Here is a 13,721-nt window from a genome sequence, read left to right on the forward strand (position 1 = left end):
TAAAACCTTTGACTTTGGGGGCTACATTTTCTGTTGTTTTTACCACACCCTCTCCAAAGCCCAGTAGCTAAAAACCACTTCCCATCCTCCTAGGAAGGGTTTGACCACTGGACCCTGACACTTTGCAGAATTAAGCTGCAGCACCCACATTCAGTTCATCTGCAACCCTTGTTTCTACGCTATAGAAGCCGAGTTCCATGCTGGCAGAAATCCAATTGATTCACTAGTGGGTCCCCTGCCCCTTCAATTGTACCTGGCCTGTGGTAAGCTCACAATTAAAAGGTGTTAAAAGAATGATTTTCCCACACATTAGTTCTGCTTCCTACACAGTTGCAGAGAACTGGGAGTGGAGGAAAATGCAATCACCTTCCCGATTTGTGGGGAAGGGGAGAGGGGAGGGTGAAAGACACAAGGCTGCCTTGCCCTGGACACCTGGCCTGACCGAGAGGACCTGCTGGGTGGCGACAGGCTGCTCTCTCACACCTGCTTTCTGCTTCTCCGATTCTGGCTTCCACTCACTTTTCCCAGTGTTTCAGCCTCAAGCCTCAGTCTACACGGGATGCTAAGCCTGCCATTTCTGTGTTTTGTCTTCCCCACATCTAGCTTCTCCTGAGATCCCAAGATCTCTTTTTAGGTGTCCTTCTTGGTTACTTGACCCCACCTGCCCAGTTCCAGCTCCTCAGCAGCGCTACCCTCTTTAGCCAGGCAGGGGCCTTTTCCCTCTTCTGATTTTCTTCTGCTTCCATAGGGAGGCCCCGGAGGCCCACTAGCTGAGTGTGTTAGAATTACGTGCAAAGCAGGAGTGGACAGGTTCTGAGTGAGGTTTGAGACCTCTTTTCTAAATTGCTCCACAGCCTTTTAAGAATTTCCTGATTCAAGGGAACGTCCTGAAGGGCTGCTGGGATACGGCCTTGAGAATGCTTTTGAACCACATGGACAGTATAATGTGTGCGCTCAGTCGTGACCAGCTCCGCAACCTCATGGACTGTAGCCCGCTGGGCTCCTGTCCATGGGATTCTCCAGGCAAGAATACTGGAGGGGGCTGCCATTTCCTACTCCATCTTAAGTTATATTGTGACTGAAAGTCACCACCATGTGCATAAAACAACAGAAAACACGTGAATGTGAACTTTTTAAAACATTGACATGACTGCAGCGTATCTGCACTGGTTCCACTCTCCAGTTTTAACTGTCAAAGAATATTCGTTCAGTGACCTTAATACACGTCATAGTTATATTGGGTCTGCCCCAGGAATGGACAAGTTGGTCTGTTTATCTTCAGGACTGTGTGCTCACTTAGCACATATGCAGTGAGCACTCGCTTTGTGGCAGTCTGTGAGCTGCAGTGGAAGCTGCCAAGTTGACTAGGATATGGGCTCTAAGGAAAAATTTGAAAATCTGATTTCTGTCAGTGCAAGGACTTGAATTCTCTAGGCTCAGTGATGTTGTGGTGCTCGGGAACGCAGTGCAAGTGTTATGTTCTGCCCAATTGACATACACTTTGTTAGGGCTAAGGAATTTAAAACCACTGTGGCAGCTGGCAGGGGACTAGCACTTCTGCTCTTCCAAGAATGAATGTCCATCAGAAGTCCTGGAGTATAAACACACTGACTCAGAACTGCTCATGAATCTCCCGTATTCCGTTGTATTTTAGAATAATGTTTAGTTTTTGTGCAGTCAGTGGATTGGTCTTGGGTTTGTTTTTCAATTTGGGGCTTAGCCATAGGTTGGCAGGTGTTGTGTGCTTTCTTTCTTTCGAGTGGACTCTCTTAAATACACTCTTTGGAAATAAGGATTGGTATTGTCGATGCCTTATTTAGCAAGTGTGAGCCTAATAATCCTAGCCATGTCACCTCAACAAATGATATCCACAGCCACAGCTGTGTCTCCTGGTGTTGTCTGGGCTCTGCAGCCCTTTGCCATCCAAATCTTATCCTATGTATGTTCGAGGTTTTCCTTCCTTTTCCTGAGGTTAGGGGTGTGTTACTGAGATGTACAGTGGAGTCATGCCAAGTCACTAATAATGATGATAAGTATGATGATGAAGACAGCAGTTGCAAAACACTCTAGTCTGAGGACTGTAATGTTATAATGGAGAAGAAAATAGACTTGTGTCTAACACACATCTAAGGGAGGATCCTGTGCTGAGAAATCGTGTGCTCACGAGAAGAGCTAAGAAATGCCTATGTCTAGGTCTGCTGCCACCTGCAAAACAGGCACAGGGGGACTGAAATGCCTCTGTACCAACGGTGAATGGCTGTTGCTCTGAACCCCTTGGGTCTCTCTTCCTCCCAGTCCTGGCCCCCACCCCTCATCCCCAAGACCCAACAACTAAAGGATAACTCAGGGCGCAGTGGCTGATTTTCTTTCTTTTTTTTTTTTTAAGTGAAGTATTTATTTATTTATTTGCTACACCATGCAGCATGTGGGATCTTAGTTCCCCACCCAGGGATCAAACCTATGCCCCCTGCATTGGAAACACAAAGCTTTAACCACGGGACCACCAGGGAAGTCCTTGACTGGCTGATCTTCATGCCGTGATGGTTATGAAATAGTGTATCCGTTCTGTGTACGTAAAGTCATGCGCACACTGCGCCGGTCAGCATAGGCTAGGTTAGCTGCAGAAACAAATGGCCCTATACTCTAGGTGGGTGATGACAACGGAGGTGTATTTGTCGCTCACATCCATGACCATTGCAGCTTTGCTATGGCTCTGCCCCATGTCTTCTCCACGCTGAGACCAGGTGGATGGGGCAGCCTGGCTCCAGAGTCACTGAGGGGGAGGGAAGTCGGGGGGACGGTGGTGCGAGTGCTGGGTAGGAAGGTACTGCTCGTAAGGGTACACATTTTGTCATTCAGAGCAGCTCCAGAGATGCTGCTCAAAATTCTGTTCTCGATAGGGATGAATTCACTTAGGGAGAATGTATCCAGCTGTTCTTATGACTTGTGTCATATTCCGTATGTACGCTGTGTGTGTGCTCTGTCGCTCAGTCATGCCTGACTCTTTGCGAACCCATGAACTGTATCCCATCAGGCTCCTCTGTCTATGGGATTCTCCAGGCAAGAATACTGGAGTGGGTTGCGGTGCCCTCCTGCAGGGGATTTTCCCAACCCAGGGATCGAACTCACCTCTCTTGTGTCTCCTGCATTGGCAGGTGGGTTCTTTACCACCAGCGCCACCTGGGAAGCCCCCTATGTACGCTATGCTTCCATGCAGTTTACCCCCAAAAGTCCAGGCCAGTCTTGTTATAAATTGACTCTTGAGTTAACAGCTCTTTGAGCTGTGATGACACAGTCATTTACACTTGAGGTCAGTGAGAAACCTCTCACAAAGGTGGGAACATTTGACTAACTGAAGCCTCCAGTTTCCTTGGGGGTTTCCTTGCTTGAGTGAAACACTGCGGTAGCATAGCATGGTCTTTCCTCCAGCTAAAAACGTAAACTGTTGGCCTTCAAGAGCGCCTGGGTGTGGTTCCAGGTGGCTTTGTCCCTGGGGTCCTTGGTGACGTGGAGCTGATAGCCACAGAGGCTCTCAGCGCCTGCCCAGCCCACCGGAAGGAAAGAGAAGCACGTCAGTGGTTCTAACTCGAAGAAAGCTTGACTTCCTTCCCCAGAGCGAGCTCCCCTGGTCTCCTCTCTTGAAGCTGAGGCAAAGGTAGGCTGAGCATCCGAGTCCAGCCCTTCTGGTGGGTTGTTTGAAGGGTGGGGTGGGTAAAGGTTACAGTTAATATAACTTGTCTTACACTGATGACTTTGAAAAGGTGGGAAGGAACAGCAATGAGAAATTAGACAAAGGATGACTTGTCATTTCATTGAATAGTATACATTGTGAACGTAGGCTAAGAATGATTTAAATGGAATGGAGGAATACTTTAGAGTTAATTAAGAAACCAATCCACACTGAAAAACACTCTCCCAAAGCTGTATGGTGTGAATTTTTTCAAAGGCAGTGATGAGCGTCATTTGGTTTCCTTTTTGGCCTGTACATTCTTATACATACAGTTTATTACTATTTTGCTCTGAATTTACTTCACAGATTCTGATTTTTTTCATCCCCCATAATCTCTAGTCTGGAGGTGGACTATAAGTATAATTTAAAAATTTTTTTCATTAAGTTAGCTGGAGTCTAATTTAAATGTCTTGCAATTCAGCTTCTTTAGCCCCGGAATAGAACTTCTTGTCAAAAGGAGAGATTATGAGAAGAAAATACATGTTAGCGATTAAGTATCTTACTTGCTAAGTCACTTCAGTTGTGTTCGACTCTTGTGACCCAATGGACTGTAGCCCACCAGGCTCCTTTGTCCATGGGAGTCTCCAGGCAAAAATAACTAGAGTGGGTTGCCATGCCCTCCTCCAGGGGATCTTCCTAAACCAGGGATTGAACCCACGTCTCCTGCATCGGCGGGCAGCTTCTTTACCACTAGTGCCACCTGGGAAGCCCAAATATCTACTAAGAAGTTGGAACTTGTATGAAAAAGATTATTTGCCAAGACAGTAGAAGATTCTAAATTCTTAACTTTTCTGTCTAAACAAAGCATAAGGCTTTGGAGTTAAATAGACCCAGATTAGCGTGTGAGTTTAGGTAAGTTCCTTAATTGTTGCAAGCCTCACTCTGCTCATCAGTAAAATGGGTGTCTTGATGGCATAAGGCTGTAACGAGGACTGAGACTGTTCGTGCAAAGAGCGTGTCAAGTCTTCTGGTCCAGAGTAAGTGGTAAATAAATAGTAGGGGTTGGTACAACAAAAATTATAGCAACGATTATGAGTAGTACCTGATGTAAAGAACAAGGTATTAATATCAGTTCTCATTTTTTTATCCCTCCACGAGAAAAGATCAAGTTTAAGTCTGAAATATCATGGGTTTCTATTGCAGTGTTTAGCTTTGATTCTGAAAAAGCACTTGGGTTTTTTTTTTGTGTGTGTGGCAAGGTATCTATGTGAATGAGAAAGCCTAGACTCCACCGTGAGTGGTGGGGGCCTTTCCAGAGAGACTTCCAGCCCTCTCCTGTGTCGGTTTAGATGTCAAGTTTTCTAGACTTAAGCCCACATATGGACAATGTCATATATTAAGGACAGAGTTTTGAGGGACCTGAAGCTTATATGACGCCTAGAGCCTTCTTTAAGGAAACAGATACTAATACAAGGTCAAGTCCGGGGCCTGGCAGGTAAGGCCTGAAGTCCGAGGTCACTGGCTTCTGAGAAAACCCACTTCTGGCTCAGAGATCAGAGACAGAAAGAGTTTCTAAAGGCTCATCTCCATTCCCATGCCATTCCTGAGGTACACCAGGTGAATCTTCTCACCTTTGTAAGAAGGAATCCGTCAAGCCTGTGAGCACCACTCTGCCTTCACCCGCTTCCTTAGTGTGGACGAACCAGTGGTCCCTGCAGCTGTTGTGGACGTCTGTGAGGACACTCCACGAGCTAAAAAGAGAGATGACACTTTCAGGTGGATCGGCGGGGTCTGTGGAGCCGCTCACCTTTCCCCTGCATTCTAGGTAGAAAGTACTGTGGCCATATTCAGAAAAAGAAAAGCAAACTGCAGCTTCTCAAGGAAATAGCTGTGGTAAAACACAGCAGGGGGCGGTGCTGGCTCTGGAGCAGGGCTGAGAGCAGGGGCTTGGCTGAGGCTTCAGCGCTGGGCTCGACCTCTAGCTTGAGTTGAAAGTCTGGCCGGAGATGACAGTGTTCACACGCAGGCACCTCGCCTGATCGCAGCGTCTCCTCTCTGTCAGGGGCGGGGGTGGGGGCGTGGGGGTGGGTGATGCTCCCGTTCCTTTGATCCGATGACCAGCTGCTCACAGATAACCATTAGATGGAAGAGCCTGCAGATAAAGAGCGTTTCCCTTCCCGTCCCGCTTTCTCCTACTCGCCCCCGGGTTTCACATTTCTTGTACTTTTCTTCCCCTGGTCAGCTCTGAAAAGCTGAAGTCAATCTTGGCTGTCAGGCCGAGGGGAAAAAAAAAAGCAAGTGCAGTTTCAGAATTCACACAATCAGATGTTCCATTTCTCTGGCAAAGGAGGGGTCCCACACGTTCCCCTCCGGAATGTCCTTCCCACCCACTGCCCACCCCCAGCCATTTCTCCTCTCTCCACGTGGAGCGAATCACGCCTTCCCTTGAGCATTCTCTTCTGTACATCCTTGTGTCTTTCTACTCACCCTGTCATGTTGTCCCTTATTTGTTCACCTGCCCACTTCCTGGCTGGAATGCGAGCTTTTCAATTGCAGAGAGGGGCTTCTGCTAATTTGATGTCCTCACTCCCTGGCACCCGAGGGGCTCACAGAAGTCCAATGAAATCAGTGCTGTGAGTCAATATGCCGATCACCACCACCTAAATGCATTTGTCTGGATGCAGAGGTCCGCTGGGTTGCGGCGTGACTGGCTACAGAGGAGATGGAAACGTGTGGATTGAAGCCCCGAGCTGGGTTCAGGAGGGGCCCCCACCTCTGCTGCGTGCGTCCCTATTGATCCCAGAAAGGAGGCTTAAGTCCTGCTCTGGGGCCTTCCTGAAGGGGAGGACGGTGATCAGAAGGACTGCTTCCAATTCCTGCTTGCTTTATTCCAGCCGTTGCTCTCGGACTGTACTGAGATAACTCCAGATCTAGGGTTTGATCCCAGATTGTCTGACACCTGAACTGATGCTGAGATGGGATGGTTGGCTGTGCAGTGCTTCCCCAAGTGGCTCTGGGGGACTTTTTCCTTCAGAGTGGCGATACACTGTAGGTATTATTTATTTTTTAATTGTTAAGTAAAATTAGACTGATTGGCATGGTGGGATGCTGTAGAACAAAGGCAGTCACCATTACAAAATCACAAAAATGCAATCGAGAAATGAGATTGGCGGCTAGACAGCTCCATGTGGGTGAAGACAGAAGCTGATGCCAGTGTTTGTGACCAAAACACAGTTTCAGAATTCATTGGGTGTGTGAGAGAGTGACTAAATATCATCGCAGAAAAACCAGGTCTGGGAGATTGTGAATTTCTGCATGAGATCATTAAAACAAAATACTTTTTAGTATGCTTCTCAGATGCTGAAATGACCTCAGATTTTCAGATGCTTTCCAGATTTCTGAAACCTAGAGCTTTCTGAGATGTGTGATGCTCGCTTCCCTGGCTATGATCCTTCCTTCCGACTTGAACGCGTGCTTCCTGCTTTGCAAGCAAACCCACGTGTCACAATAGCCACTGTGTTTCTCAACTCCAGCCAGACAGTAAGGACCTATTTGCTGGGTGATGAGGGATCGCTAAGAACCAGTGTTACCACTAGGACACTTGAATCAGAAAGAAGTCAGAGTCGTGATAGAGAAATATACGGAGGAAAAGGGGCATGATGAAGGAGCAATTAACTGTGCTTGAAAATTGAGAAGGTTCCTGAATTAGTGGCGAATCGACCTGGAAGATTAACAATGAATGACTATGCTGATGATGAAACCATTAGGTGGTGTTTCACGGGACTCTGAAGAGCTCTTCTCCTTTATGTCTCAGCACAGAAAGAATTCAGCGAGAGGCAAAGTGATAGATGTGTGTGTACACTAAAAGCTTCATTTCTGTCTGGCTCTTTGTGACCCCATGGACTGTAGCCCGCCAGGCTCCTCTGTCCATGGGATTCTCCAGGCGAGAATACTGGAGTGGGTTGCCATGCCCTCCTCCAGGGGATCTTCCCGACCCAGGGATTGAACTCACACCTCTTATGTCTCTTGCATTGGCAGGCAGGTTCTTTACCACTAGCACCACCTGAGAAGCCCAAAGTGGTAGATAAGAAGTGATTTATTAGAACAGGATAGTTACAAGGCTTACAAGCGAGTGGGCAAGGGGGTACCATGTCCTGAGTATATAGTGGCTTAAACATTTTTATAATCAAAGGAAAAGTAGGGAGGGGGAGGAGGGCTTCTTTGTCTTTCTTGAGTAGATGTTGTGTTTCCATCAGGTCCTCCTCCAGATTGAGCAGGGGGTTTTTCTTGTCCCTACATGGTCAAGCTGGGTCCACAAATGGTTGTTTTTTATGTGTGCGGAGCGTGTGTCCTACTGAGCTCACTGGGCAGGATGTGGGTCTCATCCCACCATTGTTTTATTGTTTGGGGACATGCCTCATGCTTCTATTGCATGATTTTGTTGCTAAGCAAGCCTGCTTGGTTTTGTGGTTAAGTAAACCTACTTTCTTGAGTAACCATTAGCTTACTAATGGTTTTAGTAAAGGGGGGGGGGTGGTCTCCCATACTTTTTCTACCTACAGTTCCCTAGTAGGATTAACTATTTAATCACCTACTTTGTCCCTTTACTCTGTCCCTATCGATACTGTTACTACTACCACAGTTAACATGTGTCAGTGGGTTGTTTATAATATGCTTGCCACTGGGATCTAAGTACTTTCTGTGTTGGGACTTCCCTGGTGGTCAAGTGGTTTAGGCTGTGTACTCACAATGCAGGGGACACGGGTTCAATCCCTGGTCGAGGAACTAAGATCCCACAGGCTGCATGGCACAGCCCCCAAAAAAGTGCTTTACATGCATAAATGCATTTAATGCTCACAATGACTCTAAGAAGTGGATCCTATAATTCTATCCAGTTTGAAAGTGAAAGTGTTAGTCGCTCAGTCATGTCCAACTCTTTGCATCCCCATGGACTGTAATCTGCCAGTCTTCTCTGTCCATGGGATTCTCCAGGCAAGAATACTGGAGTGGGTTGCCATATCTTGCTCCAGGGGATCTTCCCAAGCCAGGGGTCAAACCCAGGTCTCCTGCATTACAGGCAGAGACTTTAACCTCTGAGCCACCTCCCTCTACTTTACAGCCAAGGAAATTAAATCCCAGGGGACTTGCTAACTTGCCCAGCATCTTCAAACCTCATTCCCCTCACTGCCTCCGAGTAAATTAGATCCTGGTAGGGACAGGGAAGAGCAGGAGCGACTGTGTGGAAAGAGAAGAGTACACAGGGTGTCCAGGGAACCGTCTCGAATGTGTTTGCTGTGGGAGCGTTGGGGCGTTCTATGGGAACTGAGGATGCAGAAGTTGGAGGAGGCCAGATCAAGGAGGGTGAGAAAGACCTTGCTCATAGTTTAGAATTTGTTTATAGACGGTGGGGACCTGGGCTCCTGTCCTGGGAGAGGAAGGACGCATTCCTGCCTCAGTTGTGTTCAGCGGCCTGTCCCTCACTCCAGAGATGTCCTATCCTTTCTCAGACCAACTCCACTTCTCCGCCCAGGCTCAGCCGTGAACATCCTCCTGTCCTCTCCTGTCGCCAGCCTGCCTCTGACTCACCGTAGTGCCCACTGGGCCCCTCAGGTCGGTGAGCACAGCCAGACTCAGGCCCACTTGTCCCTGTTAGCACTTTGGGTTATAGAAGCCACGCTCACCCCTCACTCCATCAAGGAACATGCCAACTGATTTGCATAGATTTCATGGAATTCTTTGACCATCTCCATTTCGACTCATCCAAGAAATCAAAAGCCTGCAAGAGAGAAGTATGTTTGTGTTATCCCTGTTTTGAATATATGAAAAATAAGCCAGTGTGGCTTCTAGTTCCCTGCTAGCATAGATGACCGGAAAAGGAATCCCTAAATATGGACCTTAAGGTTGCTAGGCCACCAGGTGGATGGAATTCTCTCTGACTTTCTTGGTATTTACCATGGGCCCATGCTGTTGCTGCTAAGTCGCTTCAGTCGTGTCTGACTCTGTGCGACCCCATAGACGGCAGCCCACCAGGCTCCACCGTCCCTGGGATTCTCCAGGCAAGAACACTGGAGTGGGGTGCCATGTCCTTCTCCAATGGGCCCATGCGACTTGCTAATTAACTCTGTCACCCTAGAAACCTCTATTGACTGGGAAGAGTTCACTACAAATAAACAGACAAATAATTAAAAGAATAAGTAAATCGTAAGTCTGGGGACACCTTGCCTTGGATAAATAGACTATAGGCTAAGAAGAGTTTTAGTGCATTTGATCTTGAGTGATTTGGAACATGGATTACAGAGTAAAATCTCTGATTTGGCTGTTGCTGTAAAACTTAGAGAAATTTAAATGCCAGCACAACAGGAATAAAGTACAGACAGAACTCCAGATTTTGTTCAAGAGGACTGAAAAGATGCAGTTGAAATAATTTGGATAATTGCTATTGAAAGAGAAACACTGAGCAATGTTAACCTGGAAATCAGACCTGGAATTGCACAAGCAAATTCACGATCAATTTAAAAGCCCAGCACAACTTAAAACAACGAAAACAATCAACCAGTTCTCTATTTTCCCCATTCCATCCTCTAAATCACAGTTATACATGGAAAAAGTGAACAAGAGAATGATACACACGGTTTAATTTGTAAGTAACCTGAGAAATCATTGGATCCTCAATTTCAGTGGTTCTTAAACCCCAAAGACCCAATGCTCACTCTTTATAGGAAATATTTTGTAGCTCACCTTTTACTATCTGGAATTGGAATTCATGTAAAATATAATTTACCTTGCCCAATACCAACAACAATAGTTCAATATCATTACTGTGATGCAAGGAGAAATAAAGGGACATTAAATTATAAGAGTATAATATATAATCGTATATATTAGTTCAATTCAGTCGTGTCCAACTCTTTGCAGACCCCATGGACTGCAGCATGCCAGGCTTCCCTGTCCATCACCAACTCCTGGAGCTTGCTCAAACTCATGTCCATCAAGTTGGTGATGCCAACTAACCATCTCATCTTCTATTGTCCCCTTCTCCTATCTTCAATCTTTCCCAGCATCAGGGTCTTTTCCAATGAGTCAGTTGTTCACATCAGGTGGCCAAATTATTGGAGTTTCAGCTTCAGCATCAGTCCTTCCAATGAATATTCAGGACTGATTTCCTTTAGGATTGACTCGTTTGATTTCCTTGCGGTCCAAGGGACTCTCAATATACACTACATTAAAAGACACAGTGAAGTTGTCCGATGTTCTCATACCTAGAATCACATTGGTTTGTAGACTCGCATCTACAAATGCAGATCCTTTAGTGATTCAGATACTATTAATACAAGCCATGCTGCCCTATATGATGCCACTTGCTGAAACGGTAAGCAGTTCTAAATGAAACCAGGTACAGTCTTCCCTCAGTTTACACAATAGCTTCATTCTGGAAAACCCAGTATATTAAAACCCTGCAAAATATATTTTGTGTTTCTGTGTGTTAAATTCTATTATCAGATAATTATACCTTTTTCCTAGTTGAGTTATCTGGTAAGATAACCAATATTTGTATGGGAATGCAAGGTAATTCTTTGTCACTATGACAACTAAAACTACCCCACAAATTTCTAGATGGAAGCATGAGACTGCCCCCACTGAAAACCCTAAATGAATCCCAATAAGATGAAACACCCGTGGCTCTAACGTGTGGAAGGTCTAAGCCACCAAGTCAGTTGGAACACTGGGAGGACACTGGAAATCAAAGAGAAAACATCCTCCTAGGTTTCTGTGATATTGAGTTTTCCAAATTTGCTGGCATATTGAATGCAGCACTTTCACAGCATCATCTTTCAGGATTTGAAATAGCTCAGCTGGAATTCCATCACCTCCGCTAGCTTTGTTCATAGTGATGCTTCCTAAGGCCCACTTGACTTCACACTCCAGGATGTCTGGCTCTAGGTGAGTGACCACACCATCATGGGTCATTAAAATTTTTTTGTATAATTCTTCTGTGTGTTCTTGCCACCTCTTCTTAATCTCTTTTGCTTCTGTTAGGTCCATACCATTTCTGTCCTTTATTGTGCCCATCTTTGCATGAAATGTTCTCTTGATCTCTCCAGTTTTCTTAAGAGATCTCTAGTCTTTCCCATTCTATTGTTTTCCTCTATTTCTTTGCATTGTTCACTTAAGAAGGCTGTCTTATCTTTTCTTGTTATTCTCTGGAATTCTACATTCAGATGGGTATATCTTTCCCTTTCTCCTTTGCCTTTTTGCTTCTCTTCTTTTCTCAGCTATTTGTAAGGCCTCCTTAGACAACCACTTTGCCTTCTTGCATTTCTTCTTCTTGGGGATGGTTTTGGTCACCACCTCCTATACAATGTTACAAATTTCTGTCCATAGTTCTTCAAGCACTCTGTCTACCACATCTAATCCCTTGAACCTATTCATCACATGAATGATCCTGGGGTATTCTCTATGCAGTCCTGATTGCATCAATTCAAAAAGTCACCGTGTATAGAGAGGATTTGGACACAGATCCTTCAAGTTAAGGAAAAAAGTACATTTCAATCCAACAATAGAAGGATTTCCTCATTGTAGTTATCAACCATGTACTTGAATGACTGAAGGTTTATGGAAGCCAGAGTCAAAATCTCTCAAAGTCAAGAATAAAAACTCAGATAAACACTGCACACCCATACCTCTAGTTCTCTAAGCATTATACTTCATCAACTGGGAACCCCAGAAAGCACCATGTTTGGGTGTGTATTTGAAAGGCTTTCAATGAATTAAATTTGGTGGTCTGTCCTTGGAAAGCAAGGAAATCAAACCAGTCAATCTGAAAGGAAATCAACCCTGAATAGTCTTTGGAAGGACTAATGCTGAAGCTGAAGCTCCAATACTTTGGCCACCTGATTCAAACAGCTGACTCATTGGAAAAAACCCTGATGCTGGGGAAGATTGAAAGCAGGAGGAGAAGGGGATGACAGAGGATGAGATGGTTGGATGGCATCACCAATTCATTGGATATGAACTTGGCAAACTCTGGGAGATGGTGAGGGATAGGGAAGCCTGATGTGCTGCAGTCAGGGGGTAGCAAAGAGTCGGATGTGACTTGGTGACTGAACAACAGTCACAACAAGCTCTATCCTTAGTTAATCTGAAATCAATATAAAGATGGTACATGAAGCACAGTTTTGCATCTTCTGCCAAACCACTGCAGAACTTTTTGTTCCATGACCTAAAGACACCTTGAGAATCCCTTTGTTTTCTTTCGGTTTATCAGAACTATATACACCACTTTGATCTGGGGTTTTGTTTTGTTCTGAGCCACCGGGGCAGCCTCAATGCTCAAGTACAGGACTGTTTGACTGCAGGTTCCTGGCAGAAATCGTCTGCTCCTTTTCACTCTGGCTGCTCCTGTCTCTCTGACTTTAACTGTCCTCTCTGTGCTTTTATAGGTGGCCCTAGTGGAAAAGAATCCATTTGCCGATGCAGGAGACGCAAGAGACATGGGTTCAATCCCTGGGTTGGAAAGATCCTCTGGAGGAGGAAATGGCAACCCACTCCAGCATTCTTGCCTGGAGAATCCCATGGACAGAGGAGCCTGGCGAGCTACAAAGAATCAGACATGACTGAAACGACTGAGCATACATTGTATTGTTAGAAATGGGATAGGGTGTAACTTCTCAGTCATTAAGTCCTGTACCGTAATCACTTAAACAGTGTCTGGCACTTGTTGAATGCTTGATCAATATTTAATTAAGGAATGGCTGATGGATGGATTCCGAAAACCAACTCAATTTGACTTTTCTGTAACTAGCAGTAGATGGCCACTAGGGGGAGGAAGAGTGCCCACTCAACCCTGCAGAGGCCTCTGTGAGGCCACAGGCATGGGTTTGGTAGAGAGCTGCTGCTGCTGCTGCTAAGTCGCTTCAGTTGTGTCCGACTCTGTGCAACCCCATAGACGGCAGCCCACCAGGCTCCCCCATCCCTGGGATTCTCCAGGCAAGAACACTGGAGTGGGTTGCCATTGCCTTCTCCAATGCATGAAAGTGAAAAGTGAAAATGA

At 45.8% G+C, this 13,721-nt stretch overlaps 1 protein-coding gene across 3 annotated transcripts in view; it reads left to right on the top strand.

Moving 5' to 3' along the window:
* The first annotated feature begins 3,585 nt into the window (after positions 1–3,585).
* The window catches only part of SYTL3 (synaptotagmin like 3), a 94,169-nt gene continuing 84,033 nt past the window's right edge, over positions 3,586–13,721 (top strand). For all 3 annotated transcript variants that reach the window (XM_040238905.1, XM_040238907.1, XM_040238906.1), the window contains exon 1: positions 3,586–3,655. The gene's annotated coding sequence lies outside the window, so the exon portion shown is untranslated. The remainder of the gene's footprint in view (positions 3,656–13,721) is intronic.

The sequence above is a fragment of the Oryx dammah genome, unplaced genomic scaffold, assembly GCF_014754425.2.
Source record: "Oryx dammah isolate SB20612 unplaced genomic scaffold, SCBI_Odam_1.1 HiC_scaffold_4, whole genome shotgun sequence".
NCBI classification, from domain to species: Eukaryota; Metazoa; Chordata; class Mammalia; order Artiodactyla; family Bovidae; genus Oryx; species Oryx dammah.